A 14,447-nucleotide genomic window follows, 5' to 3' on the forward strand; every position below is an offset into this window, starting at 1 on the left:
TTCCCTATTCATTCGCAGTGTTACTGCTGGGTAATGGGTATAGCTAGCTAGGTAGGTAGGTACCTAACAATTTGTCCGCCGTCGCAGCTAGTGCGGGTCGTGATTTATGACATATTTTTTTATTATTATTCAGTATTCACGTACATAATAATAATAATATGCAGCAGCGTTGTCTATCTCTGTGCCTATTATAATGTACAGCAAACGAAAATCTAACCGAAAGACTATACTATATATAATAGGACTTTGTTGCGCTGATTTATCGCTCGGATATCTTATACGTACCTACGATGTGCGAACCGAGAAAAAATAATAAAAGTTTCGTACTTGTATATTATTGTATGATTATATCACGAATAAATTTAACGCCGGGGCAGTGTTTAGAAATCGACAAATTAAAACTTATATCGATGTAATCGCACATATAATAAGTGTGGCGTAGTATTATTGTAATGTTTAAAACGTTTCCGTTGCAACCATATAATATGTACACGCACGCGGTATAAACACATTGTTGTAAAACGTGGTAATTTATGGCAGTTTTCTATGTTTGTGTGTATGTGTGTGTAGGTTAGGTTTCAGCATAATATAAAATATGCAATAATATCATACAATTATTAAAAAATTATTATAACACGTATAGTCGTGCCTATATATTATATATATATATGATATTATACTTATAATATATTATAATAACATAAGATATTACGACGTTATAGTAATAATATCATCTTCAACCCGGGTTGGCAGACATTGGCGAAAAAAATATAATATTTACACCGCGATAAAGCAAAATAAATCACTGACGCAGTCGTATATTATAATATTATGCTCATTTTGAAAAAAAAACCTATTCGCGTTCGTCTCCTTTCAAAACCGAAAACATTATAACCGTAAACGGCGGTGGGCTTTGGATCAACCCTCAGGATACTGTGCCCACGTGTCCAGGTGTGTGCCTAGTTTTTATGTAAATGTATTATACAATTAATGAGAGTATAATGACCAATCGTTGTGAATATTAGATCTATGCATAGAAAAGGAACACACCGTAGTTTATGCGTACGACTCAATATACCATATCTAATGCAGGGGTCCCCAATATTTTTAGGACCGCGACCCAAATTTATCCCCGAAAATCTATCGTGACCCACGCATGGTTTTTCAAAAATTAGTTAACATAAACTAAATTTGATCACTATATTATTATTTATTATAAATTATAACTTTATTAGTTGGTTTATAAATTAGAATATGAATATAATATTGGTATAATATAATGAATACATTTCTTAGAATCTATATAATCCAAAAAACTACTGGCGACCCACCAAGAATTGACTCACGACCCACAGTTTGAGAAACGCCGATCTAATGGCGATTCGGTCAAATGGCGACGGAGCATTAAAGAACGCGCTCAATTTATTATTATTATTTTGTGTACATTTTACTTGCTATACGGTATAATGTGATATTATTACACGACATTAGATTTCGTATCTATTTCAATTGGAATTATTATTGCTCCAATCTAAAAGCTGTTGTGCATACTTAAATACTTTGTGGCAAATTAAACGTACATAATAATGTAATATTCGCAGTATCTGAGGAGTAATTCAGCATGCGTTTATAATCGCGCGTGCGCAATGACCTCGCTTTGTGGACGCGCAAAAAAAGTGACTTTTGGTTTCAACCAAATTCTATGATATATATATGAACATATGACTTTTTAAAAAAACAGTCTGTTCTTGGAAGACGGCGTGATAAGCACTCCTAGTTACGTCATAATCGCAACCAGGCGAGGAACGGAGACCAGATAAGAGGCCGTCGATCCCTCGAAAACTGACTTTGTCCATAAAAAGAGGTTCTTTTTTATATTTATTATATATTGTGTTCTGTTTTAAAATGATAAATAATCATGAAAATATATTTTAATTTATAAAAAACTGCTCCATACAAGGTTACTTATATTATAGTATCGAAGTTCGAAATACGTATAATTATTGGTATAGACACGGGAATATGGGATAATGTTATTACGGTTCTGTTAAAAGTCAATTCATACTAGTCAGTATTAAAAAATATCAAAATATGAGTATTCAATATAAATTCACGACAGCCATTATTCGAAAAATAGGTACCAAAATATAAGTATAGTTACCCACTTTAAGAATTTTAAAAGTGTCTAAATATGTAAATTATTTACGAATTAAAACATTATTTAACTTACTTAGGTTTCTACACATAAGTAGGTATACTATATATGCTAATAGTCAGTAGATTATTTTAAAACATTGTAGTTGTTATTGGATAATATGTCCCAAAATATAAGTTCGTTTAAGTTACCTATGCTATGAACATATAAACTCAACGCGCGAAAACACATCATCGGATATCATCACTGTATGAGACGCTGCAGAGTTATATATGGGTCAACCTGTAAATTGTAATTCATTAATATTTGCATATAACCACGAGGTCATGGGCGTCCCTGAGGTGGTGGGGGAGGAGGGGGGGGGGGGGTGAAGAGGGCGACCGCCCCCTCATAAGTCGTGAGGTGTTCTGTTTTTGCTAAAATAGTTAAATACACTTTATAAATGTTGTTAATTGTTTGTACATTGATTAGTATACAGACCGTTGATACAAACATCAAACATATAGATTATATTATAAGCATATAATATATGTTAAGTTTTTGTTTGGGAAAGCGGTGTTCAAGACTAAAATGTTTTCGCCCCATGAAATTGACCTGAAGACGCCCCTGCACGTGGTGTAATAGAAACTTCGCGGTATAAATACATAGGTTTTTAATATACAACCTACAATAGATGTAGACGTTATACACATATATAGATACCTACCATTATTTAAGACGGTCGGCGGCGCGTTTCCGTAACAGTATTACCTATATTATACGGCGTTTGCGGGCATAACTTAGACGAGTACCTATAATATTATGTTGTGTGTTACCTATACTATTATATACTGTATATATATATATACAATATACATATAACATATATGTACAGTACGTAAATACGTAATATACATATATTTATACATGATATTATACACATTTGTTTATATTATTATGCGGGCCTAGACAAAGAAGGAGGCAAGTAGGTCACTAGTTCCAAGTCTGAAACCCACTTTGCGTGATCTAACCGCGGCGGCGGCGGCGGCGCGAGCGGTTTCACAGTAGGTAATTAGGTAGGTAGGTAGGTAGGTAGGTAGGTAGGTAGGTAGGAAGGAGGGTATGTCATAAGTAAGTACTTATTAATATTAAGGTACTTCGGTACAATAAAATACACATGAAATTTATAAATCGTTGCCGCAGTTCATAACCATATACTCGAGCAAACGCCGAAATTTGAAAATCGTTCGTAGACACGTATGACATAAAATTAATAAAATATTATAAACTATAATAGTTACATTATTATAGATATCTGATAGTACATACACAACATATCATGGTATATTATAAAATGGGTACTCGTTGAGCAAACAGTAAACAAACCACTATAGTATATTATTAAAACAAAAATAATATATATGTATTTATTTAACCCGAGCTAATGACCTCAGATGTCGAAGCCTTAACTTAATATTTGAAAAAAAACGTTTATTATGTATAGGCAAAAATTTTTTTATACTAAGTTTGAGTATACGCTTCGTGAAAATATATATTGTGTTTTGGTTATCATATTTGAATTTCATGTAGAGAATAACTATACAGTCAAAGTTCAACGAACATCTCATCTCCGTACGACTGAGCGAGCGGAACACACTACCTACCTATCTATAAAGAGCTTGTACCATATTAATATATTATAATAATTATTGAATCACCGCGCGTGTTATATACCTAAATGCACAAATGTAGCAAGGAAAATATCGACAAAAAGTACATAAGAGTTTGTATTATATTTTACGTCGGAGAATCGTTCATTATATAATACAATACATATTATTATTATTATTATTATTATTGTCGAAGCGACGATGGTCGGATGTTTAATTTAATGCGAGCGCGTGGATTTAAATTTTAAATCGTCCCGACGACGAGCGGATATCTATTATACATATAATATGTATGTGCCGGAATCGAACGAAATTAAAAATGAAAAAAATAAAAATGATAAAACCTATAGAATTTTTTTTTTTTTAAGTACACATTTCATTTTACAAACACACACACAAGCGTGCGCAGAACACGCATACATATTATATTATGTGACCCTGTTCGCGAGTGCTAGTTAATTTTTTTTTTTTTTGAAAACACTGCAGCGTTATATATATACACTTCACGTGGATATGTATACGTTTCTAGGACTTAAAGCTCACGAAAGTCCTTATTACGACCTATTTTTTAATATACACAAATTAATTCGGCCCGAGGAACCCGGTGCACATAAAACAAACAGGAAATAAATTGAACAATGTCGAAATCAGCCTAATGTATTCGACCTCAACGAGTTGAAGCGGCGGCGGCGGCGGCGGCGGTGGCGGAAGAGAAGCGACGTGCGGGTATGATATATTGGAGGGGGCAGGGGGGGGGGAGATCGCAATAAACCCGCTATTTCGATTGCACGCGAATTCGCAAAAATATAATATATACGCACAGTGAAACTTCCAGTTTACTGCAGTACGAAGTCTCATGGGCAACAACAAAATATATATTCGTATTATAAAGAATTTTCCTCAAAAATGTAGAATTAAATAAATTTGGTTCTCAAAAATATTTCGTCAAGCGCAGAAAATGTCGTTAAACGGGAGTTTCTCACTGCATGTATATGCATGCATAAATAGTGCATAATATAAACGCGAGACACACAAAACATGACGTAAGGTAGTAATGTACCTCCTACCTACTTATTGTTAATGCTAAGTCCGCGATGTTATGAGTATAATATTCGAGTAGCGTATATATTATACACATATAGGTGTATTCGTAAATCGCATATTATAATAGGTCATGTTATAATATAGAGGGCAAACGCACTGCTTTTTCGTGTATACACTATACTATTATATTATATACTTAGACTTATTGTTATAATATTATTATGCGCTTTTATCTGTCAACCGGTTCTCGCGTCAAGTTTGCATTTTGGCTCGCGATAACCATGTAATATAATATAATATTTAATTGTAAAAAAATTGGGCAGACCTGTATGTTTTATTACTGACCTCGTATACACTGTGACTATATTCGCTGCCATATCGCCGCAGCAGCTCTCCACGTATATACTTTATACTCGCGTCATAATATATTATATTATTTAATGCGGTTTTCCACAAATCGACAAAATGTGCACTGAAAAGTGTGTGAGCACAGGTACGGTGTAATTGTGCTTCTCGAAATATATTGTACGCACACTGCTGCAGTGTACAACCGTGATGATGGTTTGCTGGTTTGTCAAATCGTATTTTAAACGCTACGGCGGCGCCGTAGGTATATTATTATGATAAATGGTGTGTTAAACCGTTGGCGCGAGACTTACGTGTGCGCCTAGCTGAAACAAACTATATAATCGAACCAAAGTAACAATATTACTGAAACTCGATAAGAGCCGCGTGCATCGTACACAATAATAATGTATTATTGTCTATTGGTATAGGTACATAATCGAAACGAAATTCTATAATACTCTGTGACTTATAACCGCAGATAAGTAGGGATAGGCGTGATTTCGAGACGCTCGGAAAAAGAAGTAGCCGGTATTCACAGCAAAAACAACCGTTTACTGAAACGATTCTGAACTATATTGAAGGGACGTTTTTAATCGTATCGGTTTAAACCCTGGAACGACCGGTGTGCAATCATATACACAATGTATGCATATAAATGATGTATAAACTTTGTTATTGTATGGATATCTTCAGTTGCATCACGGGATTTCGGTAGTGTTGACTGCACCTGACGTCGACGAAATTATGATGAAGCCAACTGATGTCACGTCGACGTCCTTATAAACGGCATTACATGTGATTATTGAATATCACATGGATATTGATACAATAACGTTTTTTTTTCTCATAACACTATAAATTAAAGGTGAATTTTGGAAAAGAAAATTCATTCGGTACTATACAAACCAAACAATTGAACAAATCGAAAATCCATTTCCTATGCATAACCTAGAAAAGAGAATAATATGAACTCAAAATATACTATGTTTTCAAAACTAAAATCAGGCTTTTGGTACTGGGTAAACTTTTCTTCTGCTTTTTGGGAATTTTGTGTCGAAACTTTTTTGATCGCAAAATACAGTGTGACTGCGCAAATGCACGCGCGTATTTACGTTACGGATTTCCAAGCATCTTAGTCGTAGTTTATCTACTCATGCACACTAATTGATCAGTAACTATACACACAAAGTCACACATCACCCTCGATGGATATTGCCCCCCCCTCAAAAATGGTTCGCACATACGATCCAATTACGATGGAGTACATACAAAAGTATTTGAATAGAAAATTCCATTGACGTGTTTCAATTTGCAATTATTATCGATTACATGTTGAATTTGAATTATTTTATAATTCATTAACAATACGTAAACTATAAAACGAGTTGGGAAAGCTCATTCTGCGGGTGTACTAAATTCCTTGTTTCCAAACGTATTTTAATATACAACTCAGCAGACCAAGTAAGAAATCCGAGCTATACAATGGTGAGTTTAAAAATTGAAAATTTAATTACATGTGTATTTTCAATATTTCGTCAAATTTAGTGGAAAAGTGCTTATTTCTTAGTTTTCATACGCATATTATGCACGTTTTATTCTGAATCGATTAAAATTAATTATTTTCTTTCTTAAGCTGTGTATTTTAATAAGAATATTTAATATAAAACTCAATATTATTTAAAGTAGGTAATTACTGTTATCGTCGCAGTTGACATTTTTTTTTTTTTTTATTATTAGCTTTCAATATGACATTATTACTTAATATTCGACATTTAACGATGCGCATTATTTATTCTATATCGTGCAAATATTCCGATGCATCTACTAAACTATTTTTTCGAATACATTTTTTTTTCAGTTCAATAAAATGTAAAAATTGCAAACAGTTTTCCACCATATTTTTAATATTCTAAATTTATTTTTCGATTTTTACATTTTAATTAGTGTAAATTAATAACAACATAAAATGATTTTTTTTGGAATAATTTTGAATTTTTATTAATATTTTACAATTTTTTCGCGCATATTGACATGAATATTTTTTATTTTTTAGCTCCTATAACTTCCGAGCCCTATTTATCAGTATAATATAATATATTATAGTGACGACTATATTATACCTACCATAAAACCAATAAATGTTATTCGTTTAAATCAGACAAGTCGACAGTATAATGTACGTATTATGTAGTTTTAGACAACTAATTATCCACAATATTCTATATAAAAGTCTATACAATATTGAATACTTGGCTTATATTTCTTTTTTTTCTTCGCAAGTAATAACCAATTATAGGCACGGAAATTCAACTGACACAACGCAGTGAATATTAGACTATACTACAACTGGAATTTGGAAGTTGGTACAGTCCTAACAAAAATTAAGAATTCAGCTAAGTACCGACACTTCAAAAATATATGCTAGCTAGTAGTTAACTATTAATATACTCACTACATTATATGATTTTGCGGACAATGACATAATATAAACTGGTTGGAAAGTAAATATACATAAAGTTGTTTACAATATGTCTTAGCATAAACTTTATTTAAGTACGAAGATTGAAGAAATACAATATGCATACCTATAATATTGTTGTTCTTGGACGTATCAATGTATATCATACCCACTTACCTATATTATGTAATATATTATTATAATTATTTTGGTACCTAACTGGTTATAATAATTAATGTCTAATTTATTAATTTATAATAAAAAAATCTATTTATATTATACGTATAATATATTTAAATCACTATAAAAATACATGTTTATCGATATAACATGACACATGAAACAAAAAGTACTATAAATAAATACAAGATAGAATGATATATTAAACAATTATGCCAAGACACCATTAAAAGGCCACGGTGCTAGTTTTTTCAAATTTTTCCGCAGTTCTAAAAAATTTTAAAATTAAATTTCATTTTTTAGCTGCCACCTTAATTATAATACTTTGCCATTAATCTACTACCCGATACCTATTTAGGGAGGATGGTTGATATCGGGGAGTATTAAATCGGAAAAAAATGACTTCAAGGGAATCATTTTCAGGCCTTGTAGAATTGTCGGATTTTGATAACTATTTTTTTATTTGAAAGATGAAGACTTCTTACAGGCTCCGGTTTTGTATTTTATTTCGAATAATGCTATAATATAATTTATAAAAAAACGCTTAAAATTGTATTATTTTTGAAGACATATTATACAGTTTGTAGTTAAAATATTCACAAATGGAGTTCGGTGTGGCCTGTAGAATATTACCATATTATAATAGTTTAAAAAAAAATTATCAAATTCGGTTGCTTCTACAGAACAGGACCACTATTCCGGTAAAACGTATTTTTTTTGCACAAAATTACATTAGCACCGAGCGCAGTAGTACAATCATTTTTATATTTACAGTATTTAAAAATTGTATTGTATACACAAATTACATAAACAACAGGTGTTTCATGAGCTCAGTATACTACTAAAACTGTGTCCTGTGTATAATATAGATACGGCGGAATTATAATAAAATAGGTAATAACATGATTTGCCTAAGTGTTTTTTTTTTAACCACACCATAAATGTATACTAAATGATATACATTATATTTTATATACACACATATAAACCTACAGGTGTTCAAATTAAATGTCAGTACAAAAGCTCAATATATATATATATAAGCTGGACGGTGGCGTCATGACGTGTCGATAGCGCACGCATAGAGCTATTTAATTCTATCGGGAAAAAGCTAGTTTCCTGCAAGGCTGTACAGCAGATCTTCATTACCATTTTTAATATTATTTTTTTTTTTTTTATCAAGAAACACGTTATCCTCAATATTGATAGTAATCGATTTGACATTATAGTCAATTATATGAAAAAAAATATATAGGTACGAAATTGCACACAAGCGCGACCCGCTATGCAGCCATGCTTTGCACACAGAAAATAATATACCGTACCCACGTACCTCGTACTATGACCATAAAAATGTTATACACACACATAATACATATATACTATACATTTATATGCGATTATAAAATCGTTTTTCCAGAAAATTAGAAACCGTATACACGTCTCATCGCATTTATATGTAATATCATATATTATAATAGTTTACACCTATAATATACATACGTTGTAGCGTGTTCTATTCAAAAAAATAACCAACCACATCCTATCGTATTGAGCACAACAATATAATGATATAATGTAATATTATATATTTTGAGAATATAATTTCGATGCCGTGGGTTGATGGAATCCGTTAAGTATGCGATCCCACCACGCCAGTTTAAATCGGTAAATCATCGCGAGCGATGCCCAACACGCCGAACCTACAGCTATAATACATATTAATATTACATGGCATACCTACAGATTAAAAGTATATATATATATATATATATATAGGTAGGTACCTATTATATACGTAAAAAGAGTTTTAACCAAAGAGTTACACTAACATATTATACCTACTCGAACCGATGTGCAATAATGTACTGCAAGACGAAGTTTCCGTATAAAAAAATGTATATGGATACAATATAATGTATTATAATATACACACACACACATAATAATATATAATATATTATAAGTACGATATCATGCGACCGATGGTTATTGACCCGGTGCGTAGTATTATGTTTAAGTGCAGGTTTTTTCGAATATCAGCTGCTGTTGCTGTTGCTGCTGCAGGTATGACGTGCACAATGCAGGAGACTCGGTGCACCGGTGCAGTTATCTTTGCCTGCCGTTCCTATAAATTAGATATATATATATATAGGACGTGTTCGTGAAACCACATTACATAACATACAGGTAGATATAAATAGTAACAACACAATAATAATAAGATACAATAATGAATAAATATATGGATATATACTTAGGTGGTACTTACTCGTTTTCGATCATTATTGAAAATTCACGGACGACGTCGATCACTTCGTTATCGTCTGACGATGACGCTGCATATAATATAACTGCAGCAGCGCCGTGCAGGTTAAGATGTAGGTGAATATTAATATTGTGCGCGAATTCCTCCATCTCGACCTTCGGCACAACGATTATATTATTATTATTACATGATGTATAAATTGGTATTTATAAACTGCCTCGTTTCGGAATAATTTCATTATTTTTTTCTCGCATTATCCGTAGAATTATTACCTCGCATGTGCGTGAATTGCACCGATGCACATGCACTTGTCGGGGAAGACGTGCACGGACACAACGCGCCCGTAAACACAAGGCCTGCGCAAAGAGCACAAAACGTTCTTTGTGGAAGAGACCGCCGCCGCCGCCGCCGCGTCGAAACTGATTCTTGCAGTTGACCAATAGACCAATACAATACAATATAATATATTATATTATAGTAAGTATACACACGACTTGGTCGAAATAAATACAAATCCACACCGACAACGAGACAACGTGAAAAATACGACTTTTTTGAAATTGTATTTCTATGCGCAGTCATATTATGGGCGATTTAAATCTAAAACCAAATATAATTATTACCTAATAGCGTGCAAAAATGTGTTTATTATGTTATTATATTACCTACGGCATTATAAATTATAATATAATATGTGTGTGTGTGTGTGTGTGTGTGTGTGTGTGTGTGTGTGTGTGTGTGTGTGTGTGTGTGTACGAATATTGTAATAATTATTAAAGTATTTTTATTATGTGACTAAATATTATTAAAGAAAATGTTACTATACACGAAGTTATATGGGCACACGTATAATTACTGCAGCAGTAAAATATGGTATTATATCTCACACCCTAAATCTAAATTTGCTACGTTTTGAAATAAATAAAATATTTTTTAAAACGTGTGTTCGTAGACGGCGAATAACTATGAAATAATTGGAGAAAACGTGTATCGCACATTCGCGTGATGACGGAATATCAACCAGTCTTTGTTTTTATTATTTTTTTTTTTTCAATTGTATATACAATTATTATTCTATCCTGTTCGAATAATTTTTTTTTAGTACAATAGTTTAGAGCGACTGCTGCGTGACGGTATATGAACTAAAAATGAAAACTACGACGATTTCGAACACAGTTTAAGACCATCATCGACGATATGTTTTATGAATGGGGATACCGGCAGTATAACACTACTCCACGCTTAACCCAAAGACGATCTGCAATCTAAGTGTAATAATTGCAAGTATCACGCCAATGTTGCGCAAGGAGACGATTTGTTTTTTCTCAATCAATTTCCCGAGAGTATGATGAATTATCGGGAGAAGTAATGGATATGTATAAATTATCGTGCGATATATTATATCATTATATTTCGAGCACAGTTTAAGACCATCATTGACGTTATGTTTTATGAATGGGGATACCGGCAGTATAACACTACACCACGCTTAACCCAAAGACGATCTGCAATCCAAGTGCAATTGCATGTATTACGCCAATGTTGCACAAGGAGACGATTTGTTTTTTCTCAATCAATTTTCCGACAGTATGATGAATTATCGGGAGAAGTAATGGCGATATGTATAAATTATCGTGCGATATATTATAATGTAATGACGTACACCATATAGCCGGGCCGAAGCTGCAGCAGCATCAGACTTACCTACCTACGACTGGGTCTATGATATACAAATAGACATTCATTTTAATACCAATACGGTAATACAGTAAACACGTGATACCGATGTGCATTTATTATATACGCATAGGTACACAGAAAAGCGTAAAGTAATCCACCCAATTAAGAATAGTAACGATCAAAACCAATTACACCTGTTCATCGTACTGCAGTATGCGTAGGTTTAAATCTTCAGATGGTTGTCGTGTATAGCGTCTGCCCTGCCCATCATCTATACATAGGTTGGGGGGGGGGGGGGTATTGAATATATTTCTTCCGTACGATTTCGAGCAATACGGGTCACTTTCTGTGTAATCGAGGATCGCATCAAACCGACTAAAACAAGATTCGATTATCCGCGAGACCAAAGGAAAATCGTAATCGTATTTCATCATCTGCGAGCAAAACTTAAAAGTCTAATGATTGAATGGTGCCTTATTGCTGTACATAATATCCGAAATCATTTCAGCCGAGACGGCGTATTATATTATTATTCGATTATTTTAAAGGTACTACATTACTATATATAGCTGAATCTGCCGGATTTTAGCAAAACGTGTGTAATTATTACAGTAATTTTTAGACTTAATATATAAACGGCCGACAAAATATGCACATTGCAGTTATTGGGATGGTACAGGTGACCTGTGCAGCAATCAGATTTAAGTTCAGAGTGCGTATATAGGTATATGCATAATATAATATTTGTAAAGTTGTCAACTCGTTTTTATTGTACTGTATAGGTAAATCTATCACGTTTATACACGTTCAGTGTAAAGAACCTATATATTATATTTTAATAATAATTACTTTGAGGTCGAAAATACAGGTCGAGCACATTTTATTTTGTTTTAAACTTTTAACTCTATGTAGAGTTGAACAACATAATATAGTGATATTTCAAAACTATGATAGTAATAACAAATATTTTCGGTCCTAGAAAATTAATATCCGCAACGTTTCATCTTGAATTCTTAACATATTCTATGCCCGTAAGCATATTATTTTATACACAGTACACTACAGTACTATTATATCATAACAATATTATATACGTATACATATACCTACCTACCATTAGCTTATTCTCGTGAATATTGATTTACATGTACCTACTACGATATCAGTGTACATAATTATTGGAAGAAACGACTACGCACCTATAACAATATCGGACTTGCTAATGAACGTGACTGAGGGAGCATCCAAGGAATAAAATTCAAAATATTTCGATGTGTGTCAAATTTCATTAGATAATATCCATATATTATATGGACAATCACAATATTTCAGCCGAATAGTTTGTGGGTTGTTTAACCTTGGTCCGCTCCCCCGACTTCATTTCAAATTCCTTTGAATCTCTAACCTTCGAACACACAATTTGCCATCATTTTTTTTTTTCATATTACTTTAGTTTGCTCAGATAATTAATACAATTCACGCTTATGTCTATTAATTAAACGATGTGACGTAAAATTATTATCTATAAATGTGTGCTACCCTATAGTTTTATCCTATATTACATCGCCGCAGTATAGCAATCATGTTACAATCTTATATACTTTGACGGATCTTGGACCGTTATATTAATGCTGACACATGAACCGTTTGTGTATGATATGAATAATGGTATTTACTAATCACAACAACGATGCCGCCATATATATATATATATATATATATATATATATATATGTTCACTCGACAGACGATAGATACTATTGTGTACCACCGACGGTTATAACATGCAGTTGCGAGATTAAACAAAAAAAAATGACACAGAAACGTATTTTCTAAACCATCGTCTATAGGCTGAGCGTCGACGCCGTTCAAAAATTTGATATAAAATGTCTACAGAATTGCGCCATCAATCATTATAAGTATAATGTACATAGTTCTTTTCTAAATAATTTTTTTTTTATTCCGCACGTTTCTGTATACTACGTACTAGTACCACCCGGCAGGACATGAAAAATAACAATCATGCTTAAAAACTATATCAAAACCTCACCACCCCCCCCCCCCCATCCCCCACCGCTCTCGCCTGCGGACATGTTATGCGAAAAGCGCAGCATCAGCGCACTGCATATTGCTGTTGACCTAATTTTCGCGAGCAGATACTCGTAAAAATGTATTTTTCAGTTTGATGCGTGCGGAACACAAAACAAAATATCTCAGAAAGCTTTTTTTCAAAACTTTTTCAACCTGTGCTGCCCACCATGATGTATTAATATGATAATATGCACAGGTGTAACCCCAATGGCCTAATGCACTGCGCACACGCCGTGGTTGTTTATAAAATATGTAAACATAATATAACTGAAATGCAGCTGCAGCAGTGTGCAGTATGCCCGCACAGTTTTGAACCGGATTCCTCATCGGTGCAGTATCGAAGAAATTCAATTGCCATCGCCACGCGCCGCCGTTTAATACAATGATAATAAAATATTTAATAATAACGATGATAAATAAACGCGAAAAATATCTGCACACACGCTAAAGCGGTATGCGAAATCGTGACATCGCGCCGAGCGTTTAGAAAGCGATGATTATTGGGTCGTTTCGTAGGCTTTTCGACGGATTCGCGCGGCTCTAAGACAAAGAACCGTAAAGGATTCCGCGTAG

General features: G+C 33.2%; 1 long non-coding RNA gene across 1 annotated transcript; it reads right to left on the reverse strand.

Moving 5' to 3' along the window:
• Positions 1 to 9,849: 9,849 nt before the first annotated feature.
• On the reverse strand, positions 9,850 to 10,484 carry LOC132946370 (uncharacterized). The gene is made up of 3 exons (XR_009664703.1): positions 10,376 to 10,484; positions 10,107 to 10,258; positions 9,850 to 9,962 (listed from the first exon to the last, which is right to left on the reverse strand). It is a non-coding gene; the product is annotated as an uncharacterized LOC132946370 (long non-coding RNA).
• Between the last annotated feature and the right edge of the window lie 3,963 nt (positions 10,485 to 14,447).

This window comes from Metopolophium dirhodum, chromosome 6 (genome assembly GCF_019925205.1).
Source record: "Metopolophium dirhodum isolate CAU chromosome 6, ASM1992520v1, whole genome shotgun sequence".
Classification (NCBI taxonomy): Eukaryota; Metazoa; Arthropoda; class Insecta; order Hemiptera; family Aphididae; genus Metopolophium; species Metopolophium dirhodum.